General features: G+C 38.7%; 1 pseudogene; it reads left to right on the top strand.

Annotated features, from left to right (window-relative positions):
* The first annotated feature begins 10,002 nt into the window (after positions 1–10,002).
* LOC149180775 (DNA-directed RNA polymerase II subunit RPB7 pseudogene) lies at positions 10,003–10,544 on the top strand (annotated as a pseudogene).
* The last annotated feature ends 2,540 nt before the right edge of the window (positions 10,545–13,084 follow it).

Raw genomic sequence — 13,084 nt, 5'->3', positions numbered from 1 at the left:
ATTGCATGACAAAGAAATTGCCATGAAATTTGAAGAAGGCTCTGGTTGAGATTTCCCTAAGAACCATGGGGATCGAGTCATGGTGTCTATTGTTAGTCTTATGCTTTTTTTTGGCATTATGATACAGGTATTGTCCTTGATGGAAACTCACATATATGATGAATGATGGCAGTTCACAGTGCAACATGTTAACATCAAAGGATTATAGATCTGACTCCAGAGATTGAAGAAAGAGAACGGTTTAAGAAGTATACGTTGGTTCACCTTGTCCAAATAGTATATACACGCGGGTTCACAGAACAAAAGTAGCGTATACGTATGCATGCACTGCCACCGAAGGAAAAGCGCGTATGGGATAGAAAATTAAGGATAATGAATACCAGGGGTTCCTACCATGGTAATTTGTGCGGCAAAGAATATTGATACCATCAAAGAATACCAGCAGCATAAATATGGTTTTGGTCTGAGGTATTGACAAAGGATCTAAGTATATAAGGAGGAGATATCAAAAGGCTAGGTGTGCAAGTGAATGGGTTTTTCGTGAATACTTCTATTTGAAGTATATTTTATGTTGTAAGGGCCATGGTAATGATATGATTTAAAATATCATGTGCACCTTTGGATACAATGTTGGATCAGGATCATGAAACCTGAAATGACTTATCACTGTATGATCTGATCATGGATGGGCCAAATCTAAATGCTAACGCATGTTTTATTCTGTAAATGTTATGCTCTAGGTATGACTGAAGTCTGGAATAGCTGTGAAGTTTTAAGTTAGTATTTGAAGATCTATACGCTGATTAGCCTTGGTGAAGGCGCGTATACACGCTGGTTCAGCACTTCGAACTAGCGTATACATTATGAAATATGGTGTTGGAAGTTGCAGTTGGTTCTGGTTGTTGATGCAGAGTTCTGGGTTCTGCTCTGTGTTCTGGTGGCAGTGTTCTGAATGTTCAGATTGATTGATTGTGATTTTCTTTAGTGTTGATGGATTTTTAGTGATTGGTTGTATTGCAGTGGTGATAGATTTTGAGCTTCAATGTTGTTGATGGGTCTAGTATGAAAATTGGATGAAATGTGGCCTTCATATTGTGTTGTTGTGTACTAGGAGTATCCAATCTAAAAATTTATGAAACGTGGTCCCTGGAGGAAGAGAGAAGGTCGTAGCCTTCTGTAGGTCAGCGTCTACATACTGGTAAACACATTGACCAGTACAAGAGCCGGGGGGTTGGAGCTCCCTTCTAGTAGCAGTTGGAGAATGAGTGAAGGTTGGAGCCTTCTGCAGACCGACGCCTACATACTAGTAAACATATCGGCTAGTATAAGAACTAGGGGGTTGTAGCTCCCTTCCAGTAGAAGTTGGAGAACGAGAGAAAGTTGTAGCTTTTTGCAAGTGGGAGCGTACGTACGGGTATGAGTCTGCACCAATACAAGATTGTAAACAAGTTTTTCTTATATTAAAAGAAGACAGAGATGACATCAGCAGGTGGTTTTTCTCCCGCATTGGGTTTCCACCTTAAATCTTGGTGTTCATGTGTGTTGCTTATGTGTGATGGTTTATTTTGTTATTACTGCAGAAGGTTACTGTTTAAATGGTTAATAAAGTATTGATGCACTGATTAAATATCAACATATGAAAAATTAACTGAATCATAAGTTCACTGGATATATGATGGTTGCTTTAAGAATAGTTGTGTGCACACATGAGTTCCCTTCAATGAAGTAGCATATATAAATCTAATTATGAAATGAAAAAGTTATTGATTTGATAATACTAATTCACCCCCCCTCTCAATATTATTCCCAACAATTGGTATCAGAGCAGGTCCTTCAGAAGAAGCTTGATCGCTTGAAGGAAGATCTCTCAAAATGAGCAATCACGAAGGAATGGGATCTATCAGACCACCAATCTTCAATGGAGATAACTTAGTATATTGGAAGACAAGAACTAGAGCCTATCTTCAATCACTTGGAGCTGAGGTTTGGGCAATTGTGGAAAGAGGATACCAATATCCAGCAGTAGTCCCCATAGATCCAGCAAAAAGGAAATCATATGAAATCAATGCCAAAGTCGTCAATGCTCTATTGGGAAGTCTATCAGAATCAAAATTTGTCAAAGTCATGCAATTCAACATAGCCAAGGAAATATGGGACATAATCATTCAGAGCTACGAAGGAGACTCCCAGGTAAAACGTGCTAAACTCCAAACTCTCAGAATCCAGTATGAAACTCTCAAGATGCATAGTGATGAAAGTATTGCTAATTATTTCTTACGAGTAGATGAGATTGTAAATCATATGAGAAATATGGGTGAAGAAATAAAGGAGGCTATTATAGTTGAGAAATTTTTGAGATCTCTGTCTTATAAATTTGAGTCAAAAGTATCTGCCATTGAAGAAAAGAAAGATCTACAATCTGTTACTATTGTTCAACTTCATGGAATTTTAATTGCCTTTGAAATGAGGAAAGGAGGTCCATCAGAAATCAAAGAAGCCACTTTCAAAGCCTCTGCAAAAGGAAAAGAAAAGGAAGATATCAAAGAATCAGGATACATATCAGAAGAAGATGAGGTAAACTTTGTGAAGAAACTTCAGCGGGGTTCCGGAAGATTCAGAGGTAAGCTTCCCTTCAAATGTTTTGCTTGTGGAAGAGTTGGTCATTATGTTGCTAAATGCCCTCATGACAAAGGAAAGATTTCTGCATAAGGTAATAGAAGAAGTTATTATACTCATGAAGATAGTGATGGCCTGTCTAATAGTGATGAAGATGATTAAGATGTTAAACTACTCATGGCATATGAAAATGATACCTTAGAAAAGGAAGATCTTTAAAGAAATCACTCAACTCAAAATATGTTTGGCAGAAAAGGATACAGTCATAGACACAGTGACACATCAACTCACTGAAAAGGACAAGCACAATGAAAAATTAGAGTGTGAAGTAGTAAGTCTAAGAAAATAACTTGAGAAGACAAAAACTTTGAATCTTAGATTTGCTAAAGGATCGGAAACGTTAGATGAAATCATCAAAGTTCAGTGTTCTCCTCTTATAAAGATTGGTCTTGGTTTTCATGAAATTGTTGAAGGTGAATCTAGCTCACAAGATGAGGCAAGGAACTTTAATGCAAAATCTGAAATGCTCAACAAGGAGATAAGAGGTCAACCCCATCAACAACCAAGGAAAGAAAGACTTCAAAGAAAATCATTTCCTCCTAACTATGGAAGGGATAATCGGTTCTTTCCTTTGATGAATAATGTTGAATGTTTTATATGTCATAATTTTGGACATGTTGCAGCCAGATGCAAAAGTAGAATGGTTCAAGCTAATAATCGTCACATAGAAAGATCATCAGTTTCCAGGTACTTTAAGGGATATTGTTTTTCTTGCAATATGTTTGGTCACAAAGCTATTGATTGCGATAGAAGGAATATGAAACATATAAGATGTTATGCTTGTAACAAGTTTGGGCATATAGAAAAGGAATGCAGGAGCAAATTTTGGCCACCATACCAAAAGGAGCAAACATCATCACAATCCAAGGTATTGAAGAAGAAGGAATTGTTGTCAGAAAGATGTGGCATAGCTCAGTATACAGACATAACAGACCCAGGGGGAGCTGAAAGTGTGAAACTTCAATATTCCAATTCTCATACGCAATTATTATGAAGACAAGTCGCATATATACGCAAGTTAGAAGCTGCACAGTCATGTATATGTTGTTTTGATGAAGAAGCAGTGGGACAGACTCAAGAAAAGGGGTCTGATATGGTTCAGTCAATTATCAATTATCTTTTCTGTTCTGACTGATGATGATTATAGTGTATTGATGATATGTAGAAGTGTTTGTGGCCCTCATAAGTTGTTAATAACTTGATGAATAACTGGTTGATGATGATGCCTTGATGATTCTTACTAACAAATGAAATGATCAAATCTGACAGTGAACAGTTGGCACATGTTCAGGGGGAGCATATGCTTCTAATAATGCATTGTTGGAATTATAATAGAAGACCTTGGTACATGATGATACTTATACTTCTTGATTCACATAGTTGTTTTGATTCAGATGACTCTTTTGATGATGGACATATACAGGTTATTGATCTTGATGCTGTTGACAGATGCTTATGGTGAAAATCGTATATGGTGTATGATAGTTGTTGATGACTATCATGGTCTTGTTTAGATCGTTGTCATGTATATCATTTGATGTAAAGGTCATGTAAAGACCTATGATGTAATTTGTAACCCAACTATTCATGGGAAGGATGATGTAATAATTGCAAATTTTCAGTCATGTCTGAACATTTGGTATATCTCCACTTGGTCGGGTGATTGATGTACGTATGAATCATTCGTGATAGGAAGGTCATATTCACATAGTTGAGTGATAAAGTCATGTACTTCACTTCACATCCATCAAAGATTTCGATAAAAGCTCAGGGGGAGCATGAACAGAGAATATAAGTGCATCCCTACGAGGGAGAATATCTTGGTCCGCCCTTTGCCCTTGATGTCGAAGGGGGAGAGTATCTTGGTGTTGTTTGATATATTTCACTGTTTCTACAGTTTGACATAATAAACACCAATATGGTTTCCATCAAGAAAAAGGGGAAGATTGTTGGCATTATGATACAAGTGTTGTCCTTGATGGCAACTCACATATATGATGAACGATGGCAGTTCCTAATGCGACATGTTAACAACAAAGGATTATAGATCAGACTCTAGAGATTGAAAACAAAGAATGCTTTAAGAAGTATACGCTGATTCACCCTGTCCAAATAGCGTATACACACGGGTTCACAGAACAAAAGTAGCGTATACGCATGCATGTGCTTTCACAGAAGGAAAATTGTGTATGGGATGGAAAATTAAGGATAATGAATACTAGGGGTTCCTACCATGGTATTGACCCATGGTAATGAACACGGCAAAGAATATTGATACCATCAAAGAATACCAACAACATAACTATGGTTTTGGTCCGAGGTATTGACAAAGGATCTAAGTATATAAGGAGGAGAAGATCAAAGGGCCGGGTGCGCAAGTGAATGGGTTTTTGGTGAATACTTCTATCTGAAGTATATTTTATGTTGTAAGGGCCATGGTAATGATATGATCTAAAATATCATGTGCACCTTTGGATACAATGTTGGATTAGGATCATGAAACCTGAAATGACTTATCATTGTATGATCTGATAATGGATGGGCCAGATCTGAATGCTAACACATGTTTTATTCTGTAAATGTTATGCTTTGGGTATGAATGAAGTCTGGAATAGTTGTGAAGTTTTAAGTTAGTATTTACATATCTATATGCTGGTTAGCCTTGGCGAAGGCACGTATACACACTAGTTTGGCACTTCGAAGTAGCGTATACATTATGAAATATGGTGTTTGAAGTTGCAGTTGGTTCTGGTTGTTGATGCAGAGTTATGGGTTTTGCTCTGTGTTCTGGTGATAGTGTTCTTAATGTTCAGATTGATTGATTGTAATTTGCTTCAGTGTTGATGGATTTTTAGTGATTATTTTTATTGCAGTGGTGATTGATTTTGAGCTTCAATGTTGTTGATGGGTCCAGCATGAAAATTGGATGAAACATGGCCTTCATATTGTGTTGTTGTGTACCAAGAGTATCCTGTTTGAAAATTTATGAAACGTGGTCCCTAAAGGAAGAAAGAAGGTCGTAGCCGTCTGTAGGCCGGCACCTACGTACTGGTAAAAATATCAGCCAGTACAAGAGCCACGGGGTTGGAGCTCCCTTCCAGTAGCAGCTAGAGAACGAGTGAAAGTTGGAGCCTTTTGTAGGTCGGCACCTACGTACTAGCAAACATATCAGCTAGTACAATAGCTAGGGTGTTGTAGCTCCCTTCCAGTAGAAGCTAGAGAACAAGAGAAAGTTTCAGCCTTCTGCATGTGGGTACCTGCATACTGGTATGAGTCTGCACCAATACAAGATTGTAAACAAATTTTTCTTATATTAAAAGAAGACAGAGAGGACAACAGCAAGTGGTTTTTCTCCTGCATTGGGTTTCCACCTTAAATCTTGGTGTTCATGTGTGTTGCTTATGTGTGATGGTTTATTCTGTTATTACTGCAGAAAGTTACTGTTTAAATGGTTAATAAAGTACTGATGCATTGATAAAAAATCAACATATGAAGAATTAACTGAATCATAAGTTCACTAGATATACACTGGTTTCCTTAAGAACAGTTGCGTGCACACTCGAGTTCCCTTCGCTGAAGTACATATATAAATTTGATGATGAAGTGAAAAAGTTATTGATTTGATAATATTGATTCACTCGCCCTCTCCCCCTCTCAGTGTTATTCCCAACACTTTTGGTCTTTGTGATTTGCTTGCACTTGATTTGAGATTTTGATTGTGTCTAGTGCATGATCATGCCACTTTGGTTGAGGTGTCATATTATTGTTATTGGTTTTCATGATTTTCTTCTTGGTTGTTTCTTGGTATTGCCTTTTATGTTTTGAGTCCTGGGAATTATTTGGGAAAGAGGAAAGTTAATTGAGCTTGGGGAGAGCTGTGTGGTACCCAAAAATAAATGTATGACTCAGATGAAACTCGTTGCATGATAAGCAGAGCAGAAGGTAAGAATATGATAGTCAGTTGGAATGGTTGGGTCCATTGTGGTAAGTGGACGATGACAGGACCTACATGGGAAAGTTAACCAAAAAAAGTAAAGTAAATGGATCTAAGGTGTCATATGTCTTAACTAAGTTAGGAATTGTGGTTTTCAATGTTGTGCATGTTGTGCACAAATAAGGAAGTTCTCTTAACCTAGACTTTATGTTATCTGGTAATTATGTTATGATCATGATTATGTTGATGTTTATATATGTATACATGTATGCATGTATATCGTTGTCTAACAGGATGATTGTTTTATGCTAATGATTATATATGCATGTATCCATGTATTTATGTCACTGTTTGACAAGTTCATCAGGGATCATCCTTATGGAGGAATGATTGCTTATGCAGGTGAATGGCAGGAAGATGTTCCTAGCTATGAGGAATCAAGTGGGAAGAGTAGCCATGACAAATATATGAGGTCAGTATCACGTGAATATGAATTTATATTGTATGCTTGTATTATGCCTATGCTTATGTTATTGAAAAGATATACCGAGGGATACAATAGCGAAATGAAAGCAGTGTGGTCAAAGACATGCTGGGACAAGCATTGATAAGACACTAGAAGCAAGGTTGCTCAGAAGAGATATTGTGTTTATGGATGTGTAGTGTTAAACACACATGGACAGCGAAAGAGAATAGGAAAGATAAATCATGCAGTACCATTTTTATTAACAATTGATTTACATTTATAGTACAATATCTGACTCTTGGGTTTAAGATCCCAAGGTCTCTTGGATTGCTTAGTCTTTTCGGCTTCCACACTAACCCTTTAGGATTAGGTGTCCAACATTCCCCCCCTTAATCCGAAGGGTTATGTATGAGTCCAAGAAGAGAGTTGTAATACAACATGTGCAAAAAAATGCATGGCAGCACTAGGCTGAATGTGCTCTATGAAATGTTGGTAAAAAGGGCGGTGGTTTAAGGTTGACCACCAACACTGGAACGCTTAGTGCAGTTCCCGGAACTCTTCCAAAACTGGCAAGAAACTGAAGTTTTCTGCTAGAGGAAGTGATCCTATTGTTTTAAAGAGGGAAACCTTCAACCATAAAAGGGAGGTCTCACCCCGCATAAAAGGTAAAACTTCAACCTGAAAAGGGAAGTCTCAACATGTGATGGTTTAAGGATAACCAACAACTCTGGAATGCTTAATGCAATTCCTGGAACTCTTCCAAAACTGGCAAGAAGCTGGAGTCTTCTGCTAGAGGAAGTGTTCTCAATCTGTGTTCACGGGCATCTGTCTCTGGCTACAACTCTGAAACTGGTGTGGCAGGTTGTGGCTCAGGCTCGCTTGATGTGACTTTGAAGCTTGTAGATGACCATCATTTCCCCCCCTATCAGATACAAGGTGAGAAGATGGAGAAAACTCAACTGCAAGACTGTTCAATATTCTGGAACAAGTTCTGACATGTGTTTGGAATATTTTCTTGGCTGTTGATGCCCATTGCCAAGAAGCGATCCATCCAAGATGAATCTTTGTTCTTGCAGGACGTTTGTTTTTGAAGCATCTGTTTGAAGAATGGTTGGTTTTATGACAGTGCTCACATGGATGAAGATCAAAACAGTGATCTTTCAAATGGCCAACTCGGTCACAGTGTTGGCATTTCACGATCTGTTGTTTTTGTTGTTGTTGTTGCTGTGGAAGAGGGGCAGAATCTGGAACAGCTAAAGCTGAACTGTCATGAAGAGCAGGTGAACTGTCATGAATGAATCCAGCACTCTGAAACTGAATGGGCTTGGCATAGTCTGGAATATGAAAGGACAAGTCCTTGTCATATCCAAGACCAGTTCTGTGCTTGTTGTGGACAAGTTGTTCCCAAGGTCTGATGATGGGCTTGGAAAGTGCAGATTGAGTTTCTGCATCTGTATGTACAATTGCTGCTTTATTGGGTACTGGATCTGAATGAACTTGAACAATATTAACATGCTGCTGATGGGTGGTTGTCTCAATGTTCTGAATAAAAACAGGTTCAGAATGGTGTCTATTTTGATGTAGCTCTTCTTGCTGTAGCTGTGATTCAAGCTGCAAAAACTCTATCTTTTCTTGTGCATATTGCAGACATGTTTGAATGTCTGAAAGAGAGGCTTTGTTAACTTCGACTGTGTTGTTAGTAGTGGACATGATTAGAGTTCTCAATAATTCTAATATTCTTTCAATCTTAGCCATTTTTCTACACCTTAAAAATCTCCAAATCCCACAGAAAAATGTAAGCTGCTAAATATCTTCAAGTTGCACAAGAGAGCCCTATAGCTTAAAGGGAAAAATCAACCAGAGATATCTTGAAACTGTCAAAATTATACAAATATCACCAGACTTTCAGAGATTCTGTTCTTTAAATTCTGTAGAAATTTCACAGCAAGAATGAGAGGCTCAAAGTCCTTCCAACACAGATACAATAGATATGTTTCACCCTTAAAATGCTCAGGTATACCAAGATACGCTTTGTAAACAACTCACTACCTTATACTCTATCTGCTCAGAATGATGAAAGCACTCTCGCTATTGTCTGGAACCCACTGACATGTCTGCTTTCAATGATGTTAACAGAAGGTGGGAATGAGAACTTCAAAACCCAAGGTATCAAAGAATTAGAATGTTAAGCATAGAGCACATTATTCCGAGGCATCATGAGTCTGCAGAGCACTGAGAAAGAAGTACAGAATTGACTTTGAAAAGCAAAAGCTATGGTTGACATATCAGACAGAGGAATATATGTTGATATCTGTGTCGAGATACAACAAGAAGTCAATGCCCATCAAAAGGGACATGGGGATGTGTGAAATTCCGTTAGCCCGCATTTGATTACTGCCCTTTGTTGGGATAGAACGTATTTTAATTCGATATGTGAGCTCCATCTAACAGTCTGGAGTTCCCTGGTGTTATGGCATCTTGTCTCGGGATTCCAGGATAACATGGCCGGGTTGTGACCCAGCACTTTATAATACGAATGATGCTTAACACTCAAAAGCCGCTATTATTTCCCTCACACATGAACTGTTGCCACTATTCCCAAAAATAATAAATTACAAACAAAATATTGGAAACAGAGTTTGTATTTACATCAAGCGCCAACGATATCATCTTCAGTTGAATCACTTAGTTCTGGTTGCTTTGCGATGCGTCTAGCATCAAGACCACTGATATACTTTTGCGCAGCATGGAAATTTTCCATGCCTTTTGTTAGCTGGAAAACATGCAGAGCACAGCGTTCTGCAGCAAGTCGTACAGGTGTGCTTGCATCCCTCAGATATTCTGCAATCGCCGGTCCCAAGGTAGGGAGGTATGAAATAACAGTGAGAGCATTCACCTTTGCAACAGACGGTGTTTAAACCCCGGAATGTTTTTCCACATAGTGCTAGAGCGGAATATGCAGCTGCATCCCCGCCACTTCGGGCCTCACTTGCGCGACAAGCTCGTCTCTAAGCTCATGCAGGATGTCGAAGGAACTTGTAGTGGCCGCTATGGATTCGTAGTTGCAATAACTGGTGTCGAGAACATTGGAAAGGGACTTATTCGAGAGGGGACTGGATTTGTTACATTCCCAGTCAAATACCAGTGTGTGATTTTCAGACCTTTTAAAGGGGAGATTTGGAAGCTGTGGTCACAATGGTGAATAAGATGGGATTCTTTGCTGAAGCGGGACCTGTTCAAATCTTTGTTTCTAATCATATGATACCAGATGATATGGAGTTCCAAGCTGGAGACACTCCTAGTTATACCACTTCTGATGGATCTGTGAGAATACAGAGAGACACTGAAGTGCGACTGAAAATTGTTGGTACTCGTGTTGATGCAACAGAAATTTTCTGCATCGGCACAATTAAGGACGACCTGGGAAGCTCTTGCTGGCTTTGCGGAAGTTGTGAAAATGGAACCTGAAAAAGCAGAATGGGGATTATGGAGATCAATTAGGTATCACTATATCTACTGCCCATGAGCATGCAAATGCGTTTCAAGATGAAATCTTAGAGGTGTTGTGTTCATTTATTGAGACAGGAATATGTGCCAATAGAAATATCTTTTTATCATGTGAAAGGCGAGGAATAAGGAAAGCTGCCGTCCGTTGGAGAATGCTTCGATGGAGAAAACGCTGCTATGATGCGAATATGATGGACAAAGGCGTTTTTCTTAGAAGAACAGTGCAGAATGGCAGAGACATAATGCGGATATGATGGGCAGAGGGGCGTTTCTATTTCCTGACACCATTCGACCAACTTTCTCCCTTGCCTGTCATAACAGCAGCAAAACATGCAGCGCCACTGTAGCTTCCGCTCCCATCATAGCTCGAACCTGTCAGGAATCCAAAGTTCAAAACGCACAGAGACCAAATTGTATTTTTTTTTTTCGGGAATAAAACAAAAGGAAGAAGAGACGAAGCCCGGCGGATGCAATTCAAAAGTCTCCACTGTAAATCGGGATTCGGAACCACCATATATCTCTCTGCTCTGTTTATGAAACACTGACACTGAAGACAGAGCGTTTATTGAAGGTTGGACAGAACATTAACCACACCACCTTAGTCACTGCCCAAATGCAGAAAGCAACCAGATTCTACAACGTTACAATTAAAATATCCTTCCAAACTGTCAATCTCAAAATCCGAAAATAAGTATCCACCGTCCAATCCTAATTCGAATGAATGAAAATAACTGGAGACACAGGGATGCGCATTTTTTATTTTTATTTTATTTATGGAATTCACAATGCATTTACGGCCTTCGAAATAATTCAACACATCATTGACAAAGCATAGTTTACGGTCTTTAAAACTCATTCAGCGCAAAAATACATACACACATGTTGTCACTACACCATAGGTTATTAGTCAAAATATATGTGCCATCACCATCTTACATATACAACCAGCGTATAATAGATTCGTAGGTTTACACAGGCCACACAAAAACAAGTGGCTCACAAAAGATTGAGTAGATTATGAACGTACCTGCTCTGATACCATGTTAAACACACATGGATAGCGAAAGAGAATAGGAAAGATAAATCATGCAGTACCATTTTTATTAACAATTGATTTACATTTATAGTACAATATCTGACTCTTGGGTTTCAGATCCCAAGGTCTCTTGGACTGCTTAGTCTTTTCGGCTTCCACACTAACCCTTTAGGATTAGGTGTCCAACATGTAGTACTATTGTTGTGCACATGATGTTATGTGAATGTAGATGTTGGATATGCAGTGCTATGTACATATTATATTGTGCACATTATGTATATGCGACGTTGTGTGCATATGGTGCTCTGTGCATGTTGCATATGCGGTGTTGTGTACAAATGATGCTATGTACATGTTGGATATGCAGTGCTATGTACAAGTGGTGTTACATGCATGTTGTACATGTGGCGGTATGTACATATGGTGTTTTGTGCATGATCATACAAGTGGTGTTTTGTGCATGTGGTGTTGTGTACATGTTGTACAAGTGGCGTTGTGTGCAGATGATGTTGTGTACATGTCGTGCATGTAACGTTGTGTACATATGGTGTCACGTGCATGTCGTGTGTGTGGCACTATGTACATGTGGTATTGTGTACATATTGTACAGTGGTGCAGTGTACATGTGGCGTTGTGTACACGTTGTGCAGGTGGTGTCGTGTACATGTGTTGTTGTGCACACGTTGTGCAGTGTACAGGTGGTACTGTGTACATGTGGTACTGGCGTAGATGCATGTATTACATGGTTTTGTATTACATGTGTAGTTGTATGTGTCTGATGCACACTATGTGTATGTGCACATGGTTTAGGAGAAGGCACTGAGTGTTTGTCTGGTGTGGCAACCGATCCGGAGTGCATATGGAATAAAGGCAAAGGTAGAAGCTAAGAATTGATGAAAGGATAAGTATCATCATTTTATTTCATTTTATCATGCATATGATTTATGATTATGGTATATGATAATTACATTTGATCTATGATTCTGGTTTATGATAGTTACATGTGATTTATGATGGTGTGTCTTGAGCTAACCGGATGTGATATGTTTATATATGATGTTTTGATCAAACAATTATTTTGACTTGTTTTGACAAGAAGCGAATAGGATTGCAAGTGTACCTTATTGAAAAAGTACCAATGAGGTATGATTTGAGGTTATTTCAATTTATTTCGATCTAATGGAAATTATGTGTTTGGAACAAGAATGCATGAACATGCCTAGTTGAGTGTTTGAAATCGACTGCAAGAATTGGCAGCAGCAACAAAAGAAATTGGAACATACAGTAGTATGTTGGTAGAGTACTCCAAGAGCAGGACCATTGTGGGACACTGGTACCCAATAGTGTCCATTGATTTCCATGAGCATGCTATGATCGATATGATGGTTTGGAGGAAGGTATGTGCCTTGGTTTTTTTATCTTCTGATGCGAGGAAGCCTTGTCAAGGGATGGATCACCTGGGATA

This window comes from Pinus tabuliformis, chromosome 3_2, assembly GCF_031772625.1.
Source record: "Pinus tabuliformis cultivar Carrire ecotype Pingquan chromosome 3_2, CPIR1, whole genome shotgun sequence".
In the NCBI taxonomy this organism is placed as follows: Eukaryota; Viridiplantae; Streptophyta; class Pinopsida; order Pinales; family Pinaceae; genus Pinus; species Pinus tabuliformis.
This window is presented reverse-complemented; position numbering and strand designations above follow the sequence as displayed.